The sequence below is a fragment of the Aotus nancymaae genome, unplaced genomic scaffold, assembly GCF_030222135.1.
Source record: "Aotus nancymaae isolate 86718 unplaced genomic scaffold, 86718_ANA_hifiasm-v0.15.2.pri h1tg000007l, whole genome shotgun sequence".
Classification (NCBI taxonomy): domain Eukaryota; kingdom Metazoa; phylum Chordata; class Mammalia; order Primates; family Aotidae; genus Aotus; species Aotus nancymaae.
This window is the reverse complement of record NW_026988418.1, coordinates 33,447,730-33,459,738: the sequence shown is the minus strand read 5'-3', so window position 1 is coordinate 33,459,738 and position 12,009 is coordinate 33,447,730. Positions and strand designations below refer to the sequence as shown.

The window sequence follows — 12,009 nt, the reverse complement described above, 5'->3', positions numbered from 1 at the left end:
GTTGCTCACGCCTGCAATCCCAGCACTTTGAGAGGCTGAGGCAGGCGGATCACCTGAGGTCAGGAGTTCGAGAACAGCCTGACCAACATGGAGAAACCCTGTCTCTAAAAATACAAAATTAGCTGGGTGTGACAGCACATGCCTGTAATCCCAGCTACTTGAGAGGCTGAGGCAGGAGAATAGCCTGAACCTGGGAGGCAGAGATTGCAGTGAGCCAAGATCCTGCCATTGCACTCCAGCCTGGGCAACAACAGCAAAACTCCATCCCTCCCAAAAAATTTCCCAGATGTTAACATTTTATTGCCATTTGTATAGCACTGTTTTTCAAAATGGAATATAGGGATCCTTTAGTAGATTATAAGAAATTAATTTAGTGGTCCATAACTACTTTTTTTTTTCTTTTTCCCCTTCAGTTGTTGGCAATACTTAAAAAAATTAGTATCTAAATGAAGTGGTAAGCCAGGCACAGTGGCTCACACCTGGAATCCCAGCACTTTGGGAGGCCAAGATGGGAGGATTGCTTGAGTCCAGGAGGTTGAAATCAGCCTGGGCAACAAAGCAAGACCCTGCCTCTAAAGATAATAATAATAATAATAGTAATAAATTAGCTGGGCACAGTGGCATGAGCCTGTAGTTTCAATTACTTGGGAGGCTGAGGCAGGAGGATCACTTGAGCCCAGGAGACTGAGGCTGCAGTGAGCTATGATCATGCCACTGCCACTGTACTCCAGCATGGGTGACACAGTGAGATCCTATCACCAAAAAAAAAAAAAAAAAAAAAATAGATGGAGAAAAATCAGAGCACATTGCACATTATGAGAATCATTACTACTTCATGAAACAATAGTTTCAAGAGTGTATGTGTTGTATAAACATGGGTATGTTTGAGTGCTGGATTATAATCTAAATTGCGAGTCACAGTTATAAAAAGGTTCAAGGCTTCTACAAGGAGGCTGGAATTCCTGGAATGTTTAGTCCTTTCTGTAAACATTGTCCCGGATTCTATGTTTTAGTGATGGTTTAACTTTCCAGGATAGTACGGCAGGTTTCAGCTAATTCATGGTAATACTATGTGTGTCAGTAAAACAATTTAATATTTAGAAAGACCATGTATTGGGTAAATCAGCTATAGTTTAGTTGAATACATTATGTAAAATGTTTAAGTTCAAATTGTGATCATGCCATTTTAGTGTCATCCTACACCCCTCCTGCCACATCTCATTTGTGCTCCTTGTTTTTCTTCTGACTTTGGGATAAAGCTTCGCCAAACTTAATTTTCCAGAAGCCTGCTGGTATTTACTGATCTCTTCGTCAGTAGGAAATATAGGTCAAGATGCACTCAGGAAATAGAAACGGAGATGAATTAATAGCGGGAATGGTGAGCTCAGTCTTTGACATGGCTACTATCTTCTCCCATTGTTGACCAGACAAAAGCCCATCTCTTTGGACTTATATTATGATTTAAATTTTGTTAGAGTTCTTTTGAAAAAAATAATTTTGTTGTGTTGGTGGTCACTGCTACTTTTGTTTAATTTGGGCAACTAATTTGGGATGAGTATATGGAAACAAGACTTTATAGAATGCCATTTCATGGACTGTTTGCCAGTTATTTCTTCTGATCTGATTTATGTACATTTAAACTTATGAAAGGTAACTTGATTTCTTTTTTTTTTTTTTTTTTTTTTTTTTTTTTTGAGACGGAGTTTCGCTCTTGATACCCAGGCTGGAGCGCAATGGCGCGATCTCGGCTCACCGCAATCTCCGCCTCCTGGGTTCAGGCAATTCTCCTACCTCAGCCTCCTGAGTAGCTGGGATTACAGGCACGCGCCACTGTGCCCAGCTAATTTTTTGTATTAGTAGAGACGGTGTTTCACCATGTTGACCAGGACGGTCTCGATCTCTTGACCTCGTGATCCACCCGCCTCGGCCTCCCAAAGTGCTGGGATTACAGGCTTGAGCCACCGCGCCCGGCCGGTAACTTGATTTCTTAAGGGCAGAGATTGTAAACAGATACACTTGAATAAAGAAGTCTTTAAGTAGCATTTTAAGCAGCTATAGTTTTGCTAGTTGAAATTAAAACATAGTTTAATGCCAGATGGCTATGTAATGGAACAAATTAATATTAATTAAATTAAATAAGTAAGCTCTCAACTTCTAATCAGAAATTAAAGGAAACACTTCCCATATGAACCATAGGATTTTGAACCTTATAGTTGATGAATATTTAAATTCAATTTGTCAGTTTCTACAAAAGATAAATATGGTGGGATTTTGATTAGGATAATGTTGAATCTGTAGATAAATCAGTTTCAACATAAAACTTGTTTGGATTTTTTTAAATTAAGCTTTGTATTTTGAGATAATTGTAAACTCACATACAGTTTTATGAAATCATACAGAGATTCCATGTATGCCTCACCCAGTTTCCCCCAATGGTAACATCTTGCCAAAGTGTAGAACAATATCACAGCCAGAATATTGGCGTTTGCAGGCAAGACACAGAAGACGTCTACCACCATAGGATCCCTCATATTCCTCTTTAATAGGCACATCTGCTGCCCCCTTAGCCTCTCTCTGTTCTTTATGCCTGGCAACCACTAATCTGTTCTTCCATTTCTTTAATGTTGCAATTTCAAGGATGTTGCATAAATGGAATCGTATAGTACTTAGCCTTTTGAAATTGCCTTTTTTTTTTTTTTTTACCACTTAGCATTTATTTTTTCACTTAGCATAATTCCCTGGTGATTTGTCTAACTTGTATGTATCAATAGTTTGTTCTTTTTATTGCTGAGCAGTAGTCTATGGTATTAGTGTACCACAGTTTGTTTAACCATTCACATGTTGAAGAGCATCTGGGTTGTTTGGGCCATGATTAATTAAGCTGCAATAAACTAGAATGTAATATAAGTCTTCATTTATCTGGGATAAATGCCCAAGAGTACAGCTGCTATGTCATATGGTAGGTAGTTTAATGTTTAGTTTTGTAAGAGACTGCCAAAGTGTTCTTCATTTTACATTCCCATTAGCAGTGTTTGAATGATCCAGTTTTTCTATATCCTTGCCAGCTTTTGCTATTGTCATTATTTTCTATTTTACTCATTCTGATAATGTTTAATGCTATCTCATTTTGATTTAATTGCATTTTCCTAATGGCTAATAATATTGAATGGTCATCTCTTCATGTGCTTGTTATCTGTATCTCCTCTTCTGTAGCATGTCTCTTCATACCTTTTGTTCTTTTTCTAATTTAATTTTTTTTTTCATTACTATTGAGTTTTCAGTTGTTGTTTTTGAGGCAGGGTCTCACTGTTTGGCTCAGACTGGAGTGCAGTGGCACGATTGTGGCTCCCTGCAACATTGACTTCTCGGCTCAAAGAATCCTCCCACCTCAGTCTCCTAAGTAGCTAAGATTACAGGCATGCATCACCATGCCCAATTAACTTTTTTGTTTGTTTGTTTTGTTTTTTGTAGAGACAAGGTCTCACCATGTTGCCCAGACTAGTCTCAAACTCCTGGGCTCAAGGGATCCTCCTACCTTAGCTTCCCAAAATGCTGGGATTATAGGCATGAGCCATTATACCTGGCCCAAAGTTCTTTATATATTCCAGATGTTAGTTCTTCATCAGATTGGTGTTTTGCAAATATTTCCTCTCACTCCATAGCTTGTCTTTTCATGTTCTCAAACTGGGCTTTCATGGAAAAAAAGTTTATCATTTTGATGATGTCCAGTTGATCAATTTTTATCTTATGTCACATGCCAAATCTGAGAACTTTTTGCCTAGCCCCAGGTTCCTAAGATTTTCTCCTGTGTCTCTGCTAAAAGTTTTGTATCTTTATATTTTACATTCAAGGAAATGACCATTTTTAGTTAATTTTGTGGAAAGTTAAGAGGTTTAGGTCGAAGGTTTATTTATTTATTTTTGTCTTGGATGCCTAGTTGCTCTAACATCATTTTTCGAGAAATCTGTTCCTCTTCCATTGTATTGCCTGCTGAGATTTGTATAGGGATGGTGTTGAATCTACAAATCAATTTGGGGAGACTTTATATCTTAACAATATTGAATCTTCTGTTTGATGAACATGGTGTATCTCTTCATTTATTTAGGTTCTCTATAATTTCTCTCAGAAGTGTTCTGTGTAAAAATCTTACACATTTTATTAAATTTATCTTGTAAATTTTTAGTATTTTTGAGGCTGTCATAAAAGATTATCCTTAAATTTTATTTCCCAGTTGTTTGTTTTTCATATATAGAAATAATGTGATTTTTTTTGTGTGTGTGTCATGGAGTCTTACTCTGTCACCCAGGCTGGAGTGCAATGGCGTGGTCTCAGCTCACTGCAACCTCTGCTTCCCAGGTTCAAGCAATTCTGCCTCAGCCTCTCAAGTAGCTGGGACTACCCTGGCTAATTTTTATATTTTTAGTAAAGATGGGGTTTCACCGTGCTTTCACTGTGTTGGCCAGGCTGGTCTCGAACTCCTGACCTTGTGTTCTGCCGGCCTTGGCCTCCCAAAGTGCTGGAATTATAGGCATGAGCCACCGTGCCTAGCCTAAATGTGATTTTTATATTTCTTTTTTTTTTTTATTCTTTGAGACAGAGTCTCACTCTTGTTGCCCAAGCTGGAGTGCAATGGCATGATCCTGGCTCATTGCAACCTCTGCCTCTTGGGTTCAAGCGATTCTCCTGCCTCAGCCTCCCAAGTAGCTGGGATTACAGGCATGCGCCATCACGCCTGGCTAGTTTTTTGTATTTTTAGTAGAAATAGGGTTTCACCATGTTAGCCATGCTGGTCTCAAAGTCCTGACCTCGGTGATCTGCCTGCCTCAGCCTCCCAAAGGATTTTTATATTTCTGTATTTATATATTCCATAGTCTTTTTACTTTACTTTATTTTTTTAATTTTTTTGGAGACAGTTTCATTCTATCCCCTAGGCTGGAGTGCAGTGGCATGATCTCTGCTCACTGCAACTCTGCCTCCCAGGTTCAAGTGATTCTCCTGCCTCAGCCTCCAGAGTAGCTGAGATTACAGGCACCCACCACCACACCTGGCTAGTTTTTGTATGTTTAGTAGAGACAGGGTTTCTCCACGTTGGCCAGGCTGGTCTAGAACTCCTGATCTCAGGTGATCCACCCATCTCTGCCTCCCAAAGTGCTGGGATTACAGGTGTGAGCCCCACACCCTGCCTATTCTTTTTTTTTTTTTGAGATGGAGTTTTGCTCTTGTTACCCAGGCTGGAGTGCAATGGTGCAATCTCGGCTCACCGCAACCTCCGCCTCCTGGGTTCAGGCAATTCTCCTGCCTCAGCCTCCTGAGTAGCTGGGATTACAGGCACACGCCACCATGCCCAGCTAATTTTTTGTATTTTTAGTAGAGATGGGGTTTCACCATGTTGACCAGGATGGTCTCGATCTCTTGACCTCGTGATCCACCCGCCTCAGCCTCCCAAAGTGCTGGGATTACAGGCTTGAGCCACCGCGCCTGGCCACACCCTGCCTATTCTATAGTCTTTTGTATATTACTTAGGATTTTCTACAAATGCTCATGTCATCAGATAATAAAGATAGTTCTACTTTTTTCTTATCAGTATTCCTTTTATTTGCTTTTCTTACATTACTGCACTGGAAAATAACACCAGTATAATAGTGAATAAAAATGGTATGAGCAGGTGCACATGCCTTTGTCCTGATTATAGAAGGGACGTTTTTATACTAACATTATGTATTTTAAAAAATTACTCTATTGTTTTTCAACCTGACTTAAGTCATTTATTTAAGAATTATTAAGAATGGTGATTGTGTTGTTATTTGTCAGCACAGTAATCCTTTTAAGATTATATTTTTATTAATTTTAGAATAAAGAAAATGTGTCTTGTTATATGTTGTGTAGACTTTTTTTTTTTGTCCAGAGCTCCAATCTGTTTATTGAAGGACATAGATCAATAGTGGAAGTATATTTGTTAGATTGGTCATTTTACAGCTTCTTTCGTTCTTTCTTTCTTTCTTTCTTTTTATTGCACTTTAGGTTCTGGGGTACATGTGCAGATCATGCAGAATTGTTGCATAGGTATATACATGGCAATGTGGTTTGCTGCCTCCATTCTCCCGTCACCTATCTCTGGCATTTCTCCCCATGTTATCCCTCCCCAACTTCTCTACCCCATGTTGTTCCTCCCCTGTTCCTTCCCAACAGACCCCAGTGTGTGATGCTCTCCTCCCTGTGTCCATGTGTTCTCATTGTTCAACACCCGCCTATGAGTGAGAACATGCGGTGTTTTTCTGTTCTTGTATCAGTTTGCTGAGAATGATGGTTTTCAGATTCATCCACGTCCCTACAGAGGACACAAACTAATCATTTTTTATGGCTACATAGTATTCCATGGTGTATATGTGCCACATTTTCCTTGTCCAGTCTGTCATCGATGGGCATTTGGGTTGGTTCTAGGTCTTTGCTATTGTAAACAGTGCTGCAATGAAGATATGTGTGCATGTGTCTTTATAATAGAAGGATTTATAATCCTTTGGATATATGCCCAGTAATGGGATTGCTGGGTCAAATGGAATTTCTATTTCTAGATCCTTCAGAAATTACCACACTGTCTTCCATAATGGTTAAACTAATTTACACTCCCACCAACAGTGTAAAAGTGTTCCTATTTCTCCACATCCTCTCCAGCATCTGTTGCCTCCAGATTTTTTAGTGATCGCCATTCTAACTGGTGTGAGGTGGTATCTCAGTGTGGTTTTGATTTGCACTTCTCTAATGACCAGTGATGATGAGCATTTTTTCATATGTTTGTTGGCCTCAAATATGTCTTCTTTTGAAAAATGTCTGTTCATATCCTTTGCCCACTTTTGAATTGGGTTTTTTTTTTTTTTTTCTTGTAAATCTGCTTAGTTCTTTGTAGATTCTGGACATTAGCCCTTTGTCAGATGAGTAGATTGCAAAAATGTTTTCCCATTCTGTTGGTTGCCAGTTCACTCTAATGATTGTTTCTTTTGCTGTACAGAAGCTCTGGAGGTTAATTAGATCCCATTTGTCTATTTTGGCTTTTGTTGCCAATGCTTTTGGTGTTTTAGTTATGAAGTCCTTGCCTATGCCTATGTCCTGAATGGTTTTGCCTAGGTTTTATTCTAGGGCTTTTATGGTGTTAGGGCTTATGTTTAAGTCTTTAATACATCTGGAGTTAATTTTAGTGTAAGGTGTTAGGAAGGGGTCCAGTTTCTGCTTTCTGCACATGGCTAGCCACTTTTCCCAACACCATTTATTAAACAAGAAATCCTTTCCCCATTGCTTGTGTTTGTCAGATTTGTCAAATATCAGATGGTTGTAGCTGTGTGGCATTGCCTCTGAGGCCTCTGTTCTGTTCCATTGGTCTATATCTCTGTTTTTTTACCAGTACCATGCTGTTTTGATTACTGTAGCCTTGTAGTATAGTTTGAAGTCAGGTAATGTGATGCCTCCAGCTTTGTTCTTTTTGCTTAGGATTGTCATGGCTATGCAGGCTCTCTTGTGGTTCCATATGAAGTTTAAGGTGGTTTTTTCCAGTTCTGTGAAGATGGTCATTGGTAGCTTGATGGGGATAGCATTGAATCTATAAATTACTTTGGGCAGTAGGGCATTTTTACAATATTGATTCTTCCTAACCATTAGCATGGAATGTTTTTTCATCTGTTTGTGTCCTCTCTTATTTCCTTGAGCAGTGGTTTGTAGTTCTCCGTGAAGAGGTCCTTTGCATCCTTTGTTAGTTGTAGTCCTAGGTATTCTCTTAGTAGCAATTGTGAATGGTAATTGGTTCTTGATTTGACTCTCTTTAAATCTGTTATTGGTGTATAGGAATGCTTGTGATTTCTGCACATTGATTTGGTATCCTGAGACTTTGCTGAAGTTGTTTATCAGTTTAAGGAGTTTTTGGGCTGAGATGATAGGGTCTTCTAAATATACAATCATGTCATCTGCAAATAGAGACAATTTGACTTCCTCCTTTCCTAACTGAATGCCCTTTATTTCTTTTTCTTGTCTATTTGCTCTAGCTAGAACTTCCAATACTATATTGAATAGGAGTGGTGAGAGAGGGCATCCTTGTCTAGTGCCAGATTTCTAAGGGAATGCTTCCAGTTTTTGCCCATTCAGTATGATATTGGCTGTGGGTTTGTAATAAATAGCTTTATTATTTCGCAATACGTTCCATCGATATCTAGTTTATTGAGAGTTTTTAGCATAAAGGACTGTTGAATTTTGTCGAAGGCCTTCTCTGCATCTATTGAGATAATCATGTGTTTTTTGTCTTTGGTTCTGTTTATGTGGTGGATTACGTTTATGGACTTGCGTATGTTGAACCAGCCTTGCATCCTCGGGATGAAGCCTACTTGATCATGATGGATAAACTTTTTGATGTGCTGTTGCAATCTGTTTGCCTGTATTTTTGAATATTTTTGCATCTATGTTCATCATGGATATTGGCCTGAAGTTTTCTTTTTTTGTGGAGTCTCTGCCAGGTTTTGGTATCAGGATGATGTTGGTCGCATAAAATGATTTGGAAGGATTCCATCTTTTTGGATTGTTTGGAATAGTTTCAGAAGGAGTGGTACTAGCTCCTCTTTGTATGTCTGGTAGAATTTGGCTGTGAACCCATCTGGCCCTGGGCTCTTTTTGGTTGGTAGACTGTTAATTGCTGCCTCAACTTCAGACCTTGTTATTGGTCTATTCAGCGTTTCAACTTCTTCCTGGTTTAGGCTTGGGAGGGTGCAAGTGTCCAGGAATTTATCCACTTCCTCCCGGTTTACTGGTTTATGTGCATCGAGTTGTTTGTACTAATCTCTGATGATAGTTTGTATTTCTGTGGAATCGGTGGTGATATCCCCTTTATCATTTTTATTGCATCTATTTGATTCTTTTCTCTTTTCTTTTTTATTAATCTGGCTAGTGGTCTATTTCATTGATCTTTTCAAAAAACCAGCTCCAGGATTTATTGATTTTTTGAAGGGTTTTTTGTGTTTTTATCTCCTTCAGTTCTGCTCTGATCTTAGTTATTTCTTGTCTTCTGCTAGGTTTTGAGTTTTTTTTATCTTGCTCCTCTAGCAGTTTCAATTTTGATGATAGGATATCAATTTTAGATCTTTCCTTGCTTCTCGTGTGGGCATTTATTGCCATAAATTTCCCTCTAGACACTACTTTAAATGTGTCCCAGAGATTCTGGTATGTCGTATATTTTTTCTCATTGGTTTCGAAGAATATCTTTATTTCTGCCTTCATTTCATTGTTTATCCAGTCAACATTCAAGAGCCAGTTGCTCAGTTTCCATCAAGTTGTGCGATTTAGAGTTTGTTTCCAAATCCTGAGTTCTAATTTGATTGCACTGTGGTCTGAGAGACTGTTTGTTATGATTTCCGTTCGTCACCACCAGGCCTGCCTTACAAGAGCTTCTGAAAGAAGTACTAAACATAGAAAGGAACAACCAGTACCAGCCACTCCCAAAAACGTACCAAATGGTAAAGAGCACTGACACAATGAAGAAACTGCATCAACTGACAGGCAAAACCATCAGCTAGAATTAAAATGGCAGGATCAAATTCACACATAACAACATTAACCTTAAATGTAAATGAGTTAAATGCCCCAATCAAAAGACACAGACTGGCAAATTGGATAAAAAGTCAAAACCCTTAGGTGTGCTGTAGTCGGGAAACCCATCTCACATGCAAGGACACACATAGGCTCAAAATAAAGGAATGGAGGAAGATTTACAAAGCAAATGGAGAGCAAAAAAAACCAGTAATTGCAATCCTAGTCTCTGATAAAATAGACTTTAAACCAGCAAAGATCAAAAGGGACAAAGAAGGGCATTACATAATCGTTTGGACTTTTGATTAGGAAGAATTGAAGAGTTGCATTTGAGAATTTTTTCAGAGTTCAATTACAAATCTTTTTAGAAGAAATTTAAAGAAAATATAGTAATTCTATCAGATATTTATTAATATGTGTAATTTGATTTGGTTTAATTAGGTAAGGTGTAGGATGCAAGAACAACAAAACAGAATTGATAGGTCTAATTATAAAAAGATATTGGTAGGTGTATGTTGTTTTTTCTCTTAGACACAGACATAGAATTTAACACCTGGAAAGCAGCATGGAACTGTTACCAGTTTATATATATGCAACAGTGGGCATTAAAGAAGAAAAATATTTGTATGCATTTTGTTTACAATTTTAGGAGTATATTTCTTTTAAGCCTGCATAACAAGCTTTTTAAGAAAGGTATATATGGCTGGGCGCAATGGCTCATACCTGTATTCCCAGCACTTTGGGAGGCTGAGGCGGGCAGATCAGGAGGTCAGGAGATCGAGACCACCATGGCTAACACAGTGAAATCCCGTCTCTACTGAAAATACAAAACAAATTAGCTGGGTGTGGTAGCATATGCCTGTAGTCCCAGCTACTCAGGAGGCTGAGGTAGGAGAATTGCTTGAATCCAGGAGACAGAGGTTGCTGAGATCGTGTCATTGCACTCCAGCCTGGGTGACAGAGCAACACTCTGTCTCAAAAAAAATAAAAAAGGTTAAATATAAGTTTAACTTGGCCAGCACAGTGGTGGCAGGAGGACCACTTGAAGTCAGGAGTTCGATACCAGCCTAGCCAACATGGTGAAACCCTGCCTCTACTGAAAATACAAAAATTAGCTGGGCATGGTGGGTGGCACACTGTAATCTCAACTACTCGGGAGGCTGAGGCAGAATTGCTTGAGCCTGGGAGGTGGAGGTTACAGTGAGCCAAGATAGTGCCACTCTACTCCAACCTAGGTGACAGAGTGAGCCTGTCTCAAAAAGAAAATGTTTAACTCTATTATTTGATGAGGTTAAACACTATGGGATCAAAGAGGAGAGACCTTACAAATAAATTCAAGAGACATTCTCATTTTAATGGTGAGTTAGATTTAAAAATTTAAAGTGTTAAAAGACATTATAGCTGTGTGTGGTGCCTCACACCTGTAATCCCAGCACTTTGTGAGGCTCAGGTGGCTGGATCATTTGAGGTCAGGAGTTCGAGACCAGCCTGGCTAACATGGTGAAACCCCATGTCTACTAAACATACCAATAAAATTAGTGGACATGGTGGTGGGTGCCTGTAATCCTAGCTACCTGGGAGGCTGAGGCAGGAGAATTGCTTGAACCCAGGAGGCAAAGGTTCTAGTTAGCCAACATCATGCCACTGCACTACAGCCTGGGCAACGGAGTGAGACTCCATCTCAAAAAAAAAAAAAAAAAAGATATTATAAATCATTATTGAAAATTGATGCTTTTGAGGTCACCGCTTATATTATATTTTGATAATATAAGAACAAATCAAGTATAGAAATAGACATATGCTGTATTAATTTTCAAGTCATGGTGAATTGTAGGTTAGTAACTCAGATGTATTTAATTAGTGACAGTTGTGTGGAAAGCATCATATTTTATCAGAGAGTAATGAAGGATTCTCCAGTGGCCTAATTTGAGTTGAGTGCCATGAACTCAAATTCAGCTTCTACAAGTTAAAAACTAAATTTATTGAATGTCTTTCGAAGCTGGCTAAAAAAAGAAAACAACAACAACAACAACAACAACAGAATTCATATACACCTCAACAAAGTTTTCTTTCTTATTGACATTGGCTTAAAACATTGGAGTTGTTAGCATGGGCTTTGTACTAAGTACTTTCTGTATATTATCTGGTTTAGTTATTATAATGACCTAAAGAGGTACGTGCTGTTGCCCATTTTATGGAAAAGAAATTGATGTTTAAATAAGTTAATTCGTCTGAGGTTACAAAGATAGAGAAGCAAAGATGGGCTTCTATTTTAGGAACCTGACTGCAAGCTTGTTCTTGCTCTAAGTATTTTGCTTCTTAGTCTGTTTCTGTTATAGTTTCTTCTTTCTGTATATCCAGGTGTTAACATGTCTTAGCAATTCTTTCGGAATACTGGGAAGTTGAAGTTGGGAAAGAGTAGAGAAAACCTTAAGAAATAATCTTGGG

General features: G+C 38.6%; 1 protein-coding gene across 3 annotated transcripts in view; it reads left to right on the top strand.

The window, feature by feature from the left end:
• ANKRD13C (ankyrin repeat domain 13C) overlaps positions 1-12,009 on the top strand; it is a 100,272-nt gene that overhangs the window by 64,179 nt on the left and 24,084 nt on the right. The gene's annotated exons all lie outside the window — the stretch shown is intronic.